Here is a 12,599-nt window from a genome sequence, read left to right as displayed (position 1 = left end):
ATCAAAAGATTCGTATTGTTGAAGATTTTTCATCAGAAGTTATGGCAGAACATGTTACGTTTAAAAAAGTTATGGCAGAGCTATACAGCCAAAATTTTAAGCCTTCTCTTCATTCTCAGTTGTGACTGAGAATCACAATGGAAGATGGATCATTTAAATGGTTTTATATGAAGGAGCAGGCGCAAGAATTTTTAGACTCAAAAAAATGACTATACATATATTGAATAGATTAAAAATCTTGCAAAAACAGAAAAACTATATATTAAAAAATGACTGTTTAATATTTTTCAGTATAAATAATTGCTCTTTCAGTTTGATAAACCTGTCTAAACTAGTTTTTCACTGTATATTATTTAATCATGGTTGGAACAGTAAATAACAGTAAACTAATCTGTATGAATATAAGGTAAGGAGTCATTATATGTGGTTTAGTATAATGTATTGCTATATTTTTTCTTGTACTCTGTATTCTTATACATAAATTAATAAAAAATATTGGAAAGGAGATGAATCTCAAGGTTGTATATAGTATATATACTTTGATAATAAATGTACTTTGAACTTTGAATTGAACTCCGTACTCTGACACCCCGAGCTGTAATAGAATTGTGCTAACAGCTACACTACCATGACATCCTGAAGTCCACAATCAGCTCCTGGGTCTGACTGGCGTTGAGTGCAAGGTTGTTGTTGCACTCAACCAGCCGATCTACAGCATTTCACTCCTGTATGTTGGGGGACTGTCATATGTTGAAAGATTGGAGCGACTGGGATTGTATTCACTGGAAATTAGAAGGATGAAAGGGGATTTCATTGAAACATATAAGGTTAAGGGATTGGACAAGCTAGAGGCAGGAAACATGTTGCCAATGTTGGGGGAGTCCAGAACCAGAGGCCACAGTTTAAGAATAAGGGGTAGGCCATTTAGAACAGAGTTGAGGAAAAACTTTTTCACACAGAGAGTTGTGGATCTGTGGAATGCTCTGTCTCAGAAGGCAGTAGAGGCCAATTCTCTGGATGCTTTCAAGAAAGACTTAGATAGAGCTCTTAAAGATAACGCAGTCAAGGGATATGGGGAGAAGGCAGGAATGGAGTACTGATTGTGGATGATCAGCCATGATCCAGTGAATGGTGGTGCTGGCTCGAAGGGCTGAATGGCCCACTCCTGCGCCTATTGCCTATTGTCTATTGTCATGTCTCCTCGTCATCATTACTGAAGCAACCATTATCTCACGGCCAAAAGTAAGAGTGGGTGTTCAAGAGATTCACAGGAATATTGCTAGGAATGGACAGCTTGAGTTAAAAGGAGAGATTGGAGAGGCTGGAACTGTTTTCCTTGGAGAAAAGGAGGGCAATAGTTACCTTGCTGAGGTTTATGGGATGGTAAGAGACAAAGACAGGGCTGATACTCCCAGCCTTTTTCCCAGGGCAAAGGAGTTTAAAAGTAAAGGGCAGAGATTGCAGATGAAAGTACTAAGACTGAAAGAAGATCTGAGAGGAAAGTTTTTCACATTGGCCATGTGGGTATCCTGAACGAGCTGCCAGAGGAATTGACCAATGCAGCTTCAAGTAAATTTGGACAGGTACATAGATAGGAGAAGTGAGTGGGCCTGCGGGAATGTCTGGCCAAATCCTGTCACTTATGTTTGTGCTCAGATGTGTTTTGCTCACGCGAACCCTTTGCTTCTTTTACCAGTTGCTGTAAATGTGCACCCGCCACTTGTTGGCCCAGCAACACTGGAGACTATTTCTTATAATTCACCCTGAATGTTTCATGCATTTAAACACTATTAATTCAAACACCAGTTAGGGAAAGGCAGTTCCGTTCTGTTTTATTTAAAGTGAAGCTCAGGATTCAAAATTGGTGTGGTAATTTTAGGATTTGGAAAAACACTCACCAGCCCCCTGCAGCAGGTTGTGAAATCTGCACAAACATGAAGATCTTCAATGGCAAAATTTAGAGAGCAATGTGATCGGGATTCGCAGTGTGATCGGGTTTCCCAGTGTGATCAGGCTTCCCTGTGTGATCGGAATTCCCAATGTGATCAGGATTCCCTGTGTGATTGGGATTCCCAGTGTGCTTGGAATTCCTAGTGCAACCACAGACTCAGAATCACGGCGTTCGTTAGAGCACCACGTTCTCACAACTGTTGGCATTGAACCTCTCTCCAACCAACCTATAAAGGGCCAAACAGCACAAGATTCCAGCTGCAGGGCAGGTTTGCCACTGAGTGGATGGATGGTGCAATGACTGGGGCCATCAGAGATTGTACCCAGAGTATCCCAGGGACTTGAGTAGACTGGTGAGAAATAGGCCTGGCAGAGGCAAGTTCTCTGTACATGGGGGAGGAGGGGGAACAGCAGGATGGTAGAGGGGGTAATGGAGAATCTCCAGGGTTACAGTGAACTGGTCACTGCAGGAAGTTGCCAGGAAGGTATCTATAAAGTCGTGAGAGCCAACTACAAACATTGGCCATTGGAGAAAGCCTCTTCCTGTGGGCTGAAGGAAAATGTACGAGGCCTTCTGTCTTTACGTATGGAGTGTGTGTGAGTTCTCCAATGGAGCCAGGAGCAGCAAGCTGTGAGACAAAGCAGAGGTCAGAATCAGCAGCCTGAAACCAAGGTGAGGTTCGGAAGCTGATAGGGAAAGTAACAACAGCCAAGGAAGAGTAGTGAATTTGCACTGGAGATTGGATGGGCAAAGAATGTAATTGAATGTCAGGAATTTAATTAGCAAACTCTAGCCTTGAGGGAAGGAATCAGCCAAGGTTCCTGCACCTAAAATTATGGGAAAGATAAAATTCTACAAATTTTCAGCAAGTTCAGTAACTTTGCTACAGATTTCCTCTCCAGTAGCACAGCATCAGCAAATGCTACATCTTCATTGAGTAAAGAAGGACTGTGGTCCTTCAGGCCAACGAGTTGAACATCTCAATACAGAGAAGGTTTTCCTGTTGCAAAGTGATGATATCAATTGGGAGACTTTAAACTAGAAACATGGTGTCTGTGCAAAGGAAAATCCTATTTATAGGTCAAGAGTGGATACTCCCCAAGTGATGATAAAGGGTCAGGAGATAGCTTTGTCAAGAAGATTAAGGAAATTTCAAAGATATTTTATAAATATGTATATTAAGGGGAAAAGTGTAACAACCAAAGTTGACATTTTTGTGCAGGGCAAGTTTCTCAATGAATATTTCTCCTCTGTCTTTACCATGGAGAAAGGTATGAAGACTTTGGAACTTGAGATAGTTAGTGAGGATGTTTTGTGGATAGTTTGCAGGGCTGTAGAGGAGGGACTGGAGGTTTTAGAATGCAGAAGGTAGATCATTTTCCAGAACCTGATCAGATATATCAAAAAACACAGAGGGAAGCTAGCGAAGAAATTATGGGAACTGTGGCTGAGATGCCCATCTTTTGCAATGGGTGATGCTTCAAAAAACAGGAGGGTAATGAACGCTTAGCCTTTATTTAAGAAGGGCTGTAAAGAAAAGCTTCTTGGAAGTAAATACCAGTAAGGCTAACATCTGAGGAGGTAAGCTACCAGATGGGATTCTGACACAAGAAATATACATGTTTTGGGAAAGAGACTGGTAGATTAGTATTGATCAGTGTGGCTTTGTTTGTGGGAGATGATGTCTCACAAATTTGAGTTTATTAAACAAGTAACCAAGAAGGTAAATGTGGTCAGGGCAAAACATCTAGTCCATGTAGACTTCTGTAAGTCTTTTTATAATATTAGGAATGGTAGGATGTGATGGAAAGTCAAAATCATAGAATCTATAGAGAGCATTAATTGGATACACAATCGTCTTGATTGTAAGAAGCAAAGGGTGAGAGTAGAATGGACTGGACAGCTGAGAACTGTGGTGTTCTCCCAGGGTATCTGCTAAGCCAATGGGTGTTGACAAATTAGGGTAGGTCCCTCAACTATCTTGAAGAACAAGTACATGGTTCCATGGAAGTGGATTCACATGTAGACTGTCTATTGAAGAAGGCTTTTGGCACATAGGCCTTCAGCAGATAAGGCAGTGAGAAAAAAAGTTGGTGTGTTATCTTGCAATTGTACAAGACATTGGAGAGGGTGTAGTTGGAATATCGTGTTCATTTTTGGTGACTGGAAAAGGCAGAATAGAAACTTGTTCACTCAGAGGGTGTTCTGTATATGGAATGAACTCGCAAAGCAAGTAGTTGAGTCAGACACATTAACAACATTTACAACACTTGGACAAGTTGATAAACAGGAAAGGTTGAGAAGAATATGGGCCAAATGTGGGAAAATGGGGTGAACTTAGATGGGAATCTTGGTCATCATGGATCACTTGGTATGGGGGTAATGTTTCCAGGCTGGATGACTCCATGATTCGATGACTGTATTCAACGTGTTTTTGCTGGATGGACTACTTCATTTTCTGAAGAGTTGTGAACCCTACATTGTGGAGTCACCAGGGAAAGTCTTCACTTACAACCTTCTGTTGGACAGAAGACCATTGATGAAGCAGCAGTTGGTGGTTATGTGTGGGACACTGACCTAAGGAACTCCTACAGAGAAGTCCTGGGCTGAAATGTTGGACCACAGCCATCTGACTTTGTGTAGGATTGAATCCAACCATTGAAGCATTCTCTGCTTGATGACCCCTCTCTCAGAATCATCAGGTCTTCTCAAAGCTACACTCTGTCAAACACTGCTTTACATTCAAGGAATATCATTCTATCCTCAACTCTGGAATCCTTCTCTTTGCTTCTCTTTGGACCTGTTAATGATGAAGAAATCAAAATCTGCAAAATGGCTAACTGTGTGCAGGAAGTGGACGGGATAAATGTCTTTGTTCCTCCCATATAGTGGAACAAATGAAGACCACCATTTTGAGAGACTGTTCTTGTGACCACCATTTTGTGAACTGTTTTGTGAACCAGTTTCTGCTCAGGGGTGTCTGGATCATAGCAACTCAAGGTGGGCACAAATCGGCCCCCACTGTTAATCTCCTGTCTTCTCCCTGTAACACTAAAACCAATTACCAATCAAGAACCTATCAGTCTCTGACTTGGGCTACACCACCCTCTGGCTGAAGAAATCCCTCCTCATTTCAGTTCTAGTGGGATGCTCCTTTATTCTCAGCTGTGACCTTGAATCAGAGAATCACTTATTAATGGAAACATCTCTCCAACAATGTCTTTCATTATTCAGGAAGTTTTGATAAGATCCCCATCCTCCTTCTGGGTTAGATCTAGAGCAAGACCAGAGTTATCAAATATAAGAAAAATAGAAACATAGAAACCTACAGCACAAGACAGACCCTTTGGCCCACAATGCTGTGCCGAACATGTTCTTACTTAGAAATTACCTATGGTTACCCATAGTCCTCTATTTTTCTAAGCTCCATGTACCTATCCAAGAGTCTCTTAAAAGACTTTATCGTATCCGCCTTCACCATCATTGCCGACAGCCCATTCCATGCACTCACCACTCTGTGTAAAAAATATTACCTCTGTCATCCCTTCTGTACGTACTTCCAAGCACGTGAATACTGTGCTCTCTCATGATAGCCCTTTCAGCCCTGGGAAAAAGCCTCTGACTATCCACATGATCAATGCCTCTCATCATCTTATACACCTCTATCAGCATTCATCACCACTCATCCTTTGCCGCTCCAAGGATTAAAGGCCGAGTTCACTCAACCTATTCTCATAAGGCATGCTCCCCAATCCAGACAACATCCTTGTAAATCTCCTCTGCATCCTTTCTATAATTTCCACATCCTTCCTGTAGTGAGAACAGAACTGAGCACAGTACTCCAAGTGGGGTCTGACCAGGGTCCTGTATAGTTGTAACATTACTTCTTGGCTCTTAAACTCAATCCCATGGTTGATGAAGGCCAATGCCTTCGTAACTACAGAGTCAACCTGCGCAATAGCTTTGAGTGTCCTACGGACTCGGACCCCAAGATCCTTCTGATCCACACATTGTCAAGAGTCATACCATTAATACTATTTCTTGTCATCATATTTGACCAAAATGAACCACCTCACAATTATCTGGGGTGAACTCCATCTGCCGCTTCTCAGCCCAGTTTTGCATCCTATCGATGTCCTGCTGTAACCTCTGACAGCCCTCCACACTATCCACAACATCCCCAACCTTTGTGTCATCAGCAAATTTACTAACCCATCCCTCCACTTCCTCATCCAGGTCAAAATTCACGAAGGGAAGGGGTCCCAGAATAGATCCCTGAGGCACACCACTGGTCACCAACCTCTATGCAGAATATGACCCGTCTACAACCACTTTTTGCTTTCTGGATCCACAATGCAAGGTCCTCTTGAATCCCATGCCTCCTTACTTTCTCAATGAGCCTTGTATAGGGTACCTTATCAAATGCCTTACTGAAATCCATATACACTACATCTACTCCTCCACCTTCATCAATGTGTTTAGTCACATCCTCAAAAAATTCAATCAGGCTCATAAGGCATGACCTGCCTTTGACAAAGCCAAGCTGACTATTCCTAATCATATTATGCCTCTCCAAATGTTCATAAGTCCTGCTTCTCAGGATCTTTTCCATCAACTTACCAACCAGTGAAGTAAGACTCACTGGTCTATAATTTCCTGGGCTATCTCTACTCACTTTCTTGAATAAGTGAACAACATCTGCAACTCTCCAGTTCTCTAGTACCTCTCCAGTTCCCATTGATGAGGCAATGATCATTGCCTGAGGCTCAGCAATCTCCTCCCTCACCTCGCACAGAGCCTGGGGTGCATCTCACCAGGTCCCAGAGATTTATCCAACTTGATGCTTTTCTAAAACTTCAGCACATCCTCTTTCTTAATGTCTATAGGCTCATGCTTTTCAATCTACCGTAAATCATCCCTACAATCACTAAGATCCTTTTCTTTAGTGAATACTGAAGCAAAGTATTCATTAAGTACCTCCTCCAGTTCCATACACACTTTCTACCGTCACACTTGGTTGGTCCTATTCTCTCACATCTTATCCTCTTGCTCTTCACATACTTGTAGAATGCCTTGGGGTTTTCTTTAATCCTGCTCACCAAGGTCTTCTCATAGCCTCTTCTGGCTCTCCTAATTTCATTCTTAAACTCCTTCCTGCTAGCCTTATAACTTTCTAGATCTCTATCATTACCTATGTTTTTAAACCTTTTCTGTCGTGAATACTGAAGCAATGTTCACTACAATATTCCCATACATAAAACCTTTCAATTCCAGTAGCATTCTTGTGAACTTCTTTTGTGCACTCTCCAAGGTCAGCACATTTTTCTTAAGGTTCAGGGCCTAAAATTGTTGTCAATCTTCCAAATGTGATCTGACCAATGTCTTATAAAGCCTTAGCACTACATTTTTTTTATTCGATTTTTCTCAAAATGAATGGTTACATTTTAACTAACTTACTACCAACTCAACTGGAAACTTAACCTGAAGAGAATCCTTGGACCCACATGCTTAAGTCTCTTTGCACCCCTACCCAATATTTTGTCTTCCACTTCTTTACCCGCTCTCCCAGCCAGTTCCAGTACTTCTACAGATTCCCTGCCTTTGCAACAGTACCTGTCCCTCCACTTGGCATCAACTGCAAACTTGGCCAAAATGCCATCAGTACTTTCAGTCAGATCATTAATGTAGAAAGTGAACAGTTGTAGACTCAGTGCTAAGTCCCTGTGGAATACCACGCATCACCGGCAGCAATTCCAAACAAGGACAGTTTTATCCATACTCCCTGCCTTCTGCAGTCAGCTCATCTTCTTCCCATGTTGATACCTTTCCTCTAATACCATGATCTAACAGCCTCATGTGTGGTACCTTATAAAATACCTTCTGAAAATTACCGTATCATAGTTCTGATAAAACTGTTGCTGATTTCAGTGAGCCACTCCTTGATATTGGAAAACATAACTCACGTCCACCGACTCGCCTTGTTTTACCTGCTAGTTATTTCTTCAAAGTATTCGAATTAAAAAATCTCCTTTTAATAAAACTGTGCTAATTTCTCCCCCTTTTATCGTGTATCTGAAAGTACTCCAAAACTCCATCCTTTACAATGGACTCTAAAATCTTACTGAGGTCAGGATAACCAGTCTCTGATTTTCTGCTTTTTGGCTCAACCCCTCCTTAAGCAGATATGTTATTTTCATGATTTTCCAGTTCTCTGGGATATTTGCTGCCTCTGGTGATGCTTGAATAATCATTGCGAATGCCTGCATAATCCCTTCAATCACCTCTTTCAAAATGTTTGGGTGTGGTCCATCTTGTCCAGGTGATGATCCACCTTTCAAGTGCCGCCCCTCATTTGCATGTTCCTGACGGATTTACTGTGGCTGTTCTGCCACAGGCGGTTCACCGTCTAACTCAACACCACTGACTAAATCAGTGCTCTGGCTTTCACACCTAACCAGAGTTAAACCTAATTCAGTCTCAGCATATTCTTCATTATTTGCATTGTTAATATTGTTCAGGATTATGGAATATAGCTGAGGCCCATTCAGGTGCCCATGCTGACCCCTTGAGTCTGGAGAAAGTGGGGGAGCTTGAGGAAAAATTGTTGAGGGTGAGGACCAGTTCTGGCAGATGGAAGACTGTGGTAGTAGAGAGAACTGGTCGGTTTTTTTGTTGAGAAAGAACCAAAAACCTTTAGGCCTTGTTGATGGGAGATAGAATTGTATAGGACCTGGATATCCATGATGAAAATGAGGTGGTCAGGGTTAGGGAACTGAAAGTTAGTGACAAGACTGAGAGCTTGAGAAGTGTTGCAGATATAGATGAGATGGGACTGAACCAAGGGGATAGAATGAAGTCAAGGTATGAGGAGACGAGTTGACTGGGACAGGAGCAGACAGAGAAAATGGGCCAACCCAGACAATTTTGTGGATCTTGGGGAGGAGGTGGAAGTGAGCAATGAGGGAAATTTCCTGCCGTCATCAGACAAGCTGGTGAACGGCATCTTTTACAGTAAGGGAACTAAGTTTGGTGCAGAGAATGCGAGTTCTCCAGAGCTGATGAGCTTGACAGTGGATAGAGGTTCAACAGGTGTGAAAGGGGAACCCAGATGATATGTTGCTTCCCAGGTGTCAGCAACAGGGATTATGCTGCCTGTGTCTCATGCCAGTGAGGGTAAGAATAGGATGATTTGGCAGATGAATGCCTGGCTGAGGAATTGGTGCAGGGGCTGTGCTTCAAATACCTAGATTATTGGCATATCTTCTGCAGAAGAGGTGAACTGTAAAAAAAGAACAGGTTACACCTGATCAGGAGGGAGGAGCAATATCCTTGTGGACAGGTGTGCTAGAGCTGTCGTGGAGGCTTTAACATAATTTGGCATGGGGATGGGAATCAGAGTGATAGTGCTGAGGAATGGTATACAAGGAGATGCAGTGTGACATGTGGCTGTGTGGATGGGCAGGCAGTTGATAGGGCAAAATTGCAGTCAGTGGCATGAGTTCATGTGCAACAGGGGGCCAAAATCCAAAAGGGTGAATAATATGGCACTGAAGGCATTGTATTTGAATGGAAGCAGTATATGGAAAAAGGGCAGTTAGAGATTGGCAGACATGATATTTTGAGTCATGGCTGAAATTGGATGATAATTGGGAGCTTAATATCCAAGGATACACATTGTATCTAAAGGACAGGTGGGTAGGCAGAGGGGTGGAGTGGCTCTGTTGGTAAATAAATGAAATCAACTCCTTCGAAAGAGGAGACATAGGATTCGAATATGTAGAATCCTTGGAGCTAAGAAACTGCAAGGGTAAAAACATACCCTGTTGGGAGTTAGAAAGTGCATGTAAAAAGGGAAATGTTATGATAGTCGTGGAGGATTTCAATAAGCAAGTAGACTTGGAAACTCAGGTTGGTATTGGATTCCTAGAGATGGAATTTGTAGAATACCTACATGATGGATTTTCAGAACTGATTGCGGTTGAGCCCACGGAGGGAACGGCATTTCTGTTTTGGGTGTTGAGTAACGAACTGGAATTGATTAGGGAGCTTAAGGTAAAGGAACCCTTTGGAGGTAATGATCATCATATGATAGAATTCACCCTACACTTTTAGACGGAGAAGCTGAAGACAGATATATCAATATCGCAGTGGAGTAAAGAGAATTACTGAGGTATGAGAGAGGATCTGACTTAAGTTGATTAGACCAGGTCACTAGCAGGATCAAATCGCAATGGCCGGAATTTCTGGGAGCAATTCAGAAGGTGCAGGACAGACACAACCCAAAAATGGAGAAGTATTCTAAAAGGAGGATGAAGCACCAATGAAATTCAAAGGCTGTATGAAAGAAAAAGACAGGGCGTATAATATAGCTAAAATTAGTGGAAAATTAGAGTATAGGGAAGCTTTTAAAAACCAACAGAAGGCAATTGGAATAAAAACATAGGAGGCAAATGATAAAAATACAAAGTTAAGCCAGCTAATAATATCAAAGAGGATACAAAAAGTTTTTTCAAATATCTGAGGCATAGAAGAGAGACAATAGTGGATATCAAAACAACTGGAAAATGATGCTGGAGAGATAGAAATACAGGGGTGGGAACAAAGAAATGGCCGACAAACTTAATTATTATTTTGCATCAGAGGTCAAAAATGAGAGTTATTGCTATTACTAAGGAGAAAGTGGTTGAGATCTTGAAAGGTCTGAAGGTAGAGAAGTCAGCTGGACTAGATGGACTACACACCAGGGTTCTGAAAAGCTGGATGAAAAGATTGTGGCAGTATTAGTAATGATCATTCCAAAATCTTGAGATTCCAGACTGATTCCGGAAGACTGGAAAATTACAAAAGTCACTACACTCTTTAAGAATGGAGAGAGACAGAGGAAATAAATTTACAGGCCAGTAGCCTGACTGCAGTGGTTGGGAACATGTTGGAGTCCATTATCAAGCATGAGGATTTGGGGCACTTAGAGGCACATGATTAATTAAGCCAAAGTCAGAATGGTTTCCTTAAGGAGAAATCTTGCTTGATAATTGCATTGGATAGAGTTGAATGGCCATACTTATTTAATGTGCTGGAGAAGTTTAATTTTAGTCCGACATTCATTTCCTGGATTAAACTGATATATCATACTCCAGTAGCCTCGGTGCTTACTAACAATCAAAGATCTCCCTTTTTTCGTTTATTTCGGGGCACTAGACAAGGCTGTCCTCTTAGTCCATTATTATTTGATATTGCTTTAGAACCCTTGGCAATTGCTATCAGAGAATCACAGAATATGGTTGGCATTAATCGTGGGACAGATATACTTAAGTTATCATTATATGCAGATGATTTATTATTATTTATTTCTGATCCTGAGAAATCCATTCCTGCAGTTTTATCATTGTTGGCTCAATTTAGTGATTTTTCCGGGTATAAATTAAATCTTAATAAGAGTAAATTTTTTCCTTTAAATAGACAGGTTCCAATTTATGGAAATTTACCTTTTAAATTAGTTAATGACTCTTTTACTTACTTAGGGATTAAAATCACAAAAAACTATAAAGACTTATTTAAGGTTAATTTTTTACCCTTAATCGATCAGATTAAATGTTTGTTTACTAAGTGGTCACCACTATCTTTATCTCTGATAGGTCGGATTAATGCTATTAAGATGGTTATTTTACCCAAGTTTTTATATATATTTCAAGCGGTACCAATTTTTATTCCGAAATCTTTTTTTGCTAATGTTGATTCAAAAATTTCCTCATATATATGGCAGAATAAAAATCCTAGGTTAGGTAAAATATATTTACAGAAGGCAAGGAAGGAAGGTAGATTGGCTTTGCCTAATTTTAGATTTTATTATTGGGCAGTTAATATCCGATATTTGATATGTTGGTTAAAGGATTGGGATATATCTTTTAGCCCTCATTGGGTGAACCTGGAAATTAAATCTGTACAAGGATTTGCATTGGGTTCTATTTTAGGGACTTCTCTTCCCTTTGCTCTTTCTAAATTGCCGAAACGAATTGACAACCCGATAGTTAAACATACTTTACGTATATGGTTTCAATTTCGGAAATTTTTTGGGTTGACTCAGTTTGTTTTAAATATTCCTATTGTATCTGTTACGTACCCGTGACACGTGACAGTGGTACCCTTGTCACGTGACTGGGGTTGAAGTTATACTGGACTTGAGGTAATGGTCTTGTGATGGTGGAGTGACGTCATTTTCCCGCCAGTAGAGGTCATGTGACAGGTTTTTTTTACAGGGTATAAAAGGAAGACCCACCCTGTCAGGTGGGGCAGTTCGTGGCTAGATTTGCCAAGATGACTTCATGTCACTGCGTGATTTAATGTGATGACGCAGTTTAGTTGAAAAATGAAGTTTTATATAATGCCTAAAGTTTAAAAGGTCATTGCCAGCGGTTTCTTTGCTGGTGGAGAGTGAAGATAAGAATTTGGAAGATAAAGATCGAGGAGAATCGATTTTTGACGGTGGGAAGTTCGACCTTATTTGATCCTCATTCGGAAGGATTTCGTTGACTGTTCTCGTGTTAATCTCCGCTGGGATAGCGGGAGATTGAGAATAGTGTGGAAGGAAGGTCAGTGACTTTAAGCCGTTATATTCCATAAAATTCTTCGTGGGAAAGTTCGACGCCGG

This window comes from Hemitrygon akajei, chromosome 14 (genome assembly GCF_048418815.1).
Source record: "Hemitrygon akajei chromosome 14, sHemAka1.3, whole genome shotgun sequence".
Taxonomy (NCBI): Eukaryota; Metazoa; Chordata; class Chondrichthyes; order Myliobatiformes; family Dasyatidae; genus Hemitrygon; species Hemitrygon akajei.
The sequence above is the reverse complement of the archived record's forward strand: the minus strand, read 5'-3'. Positions refer to the sequence as shown.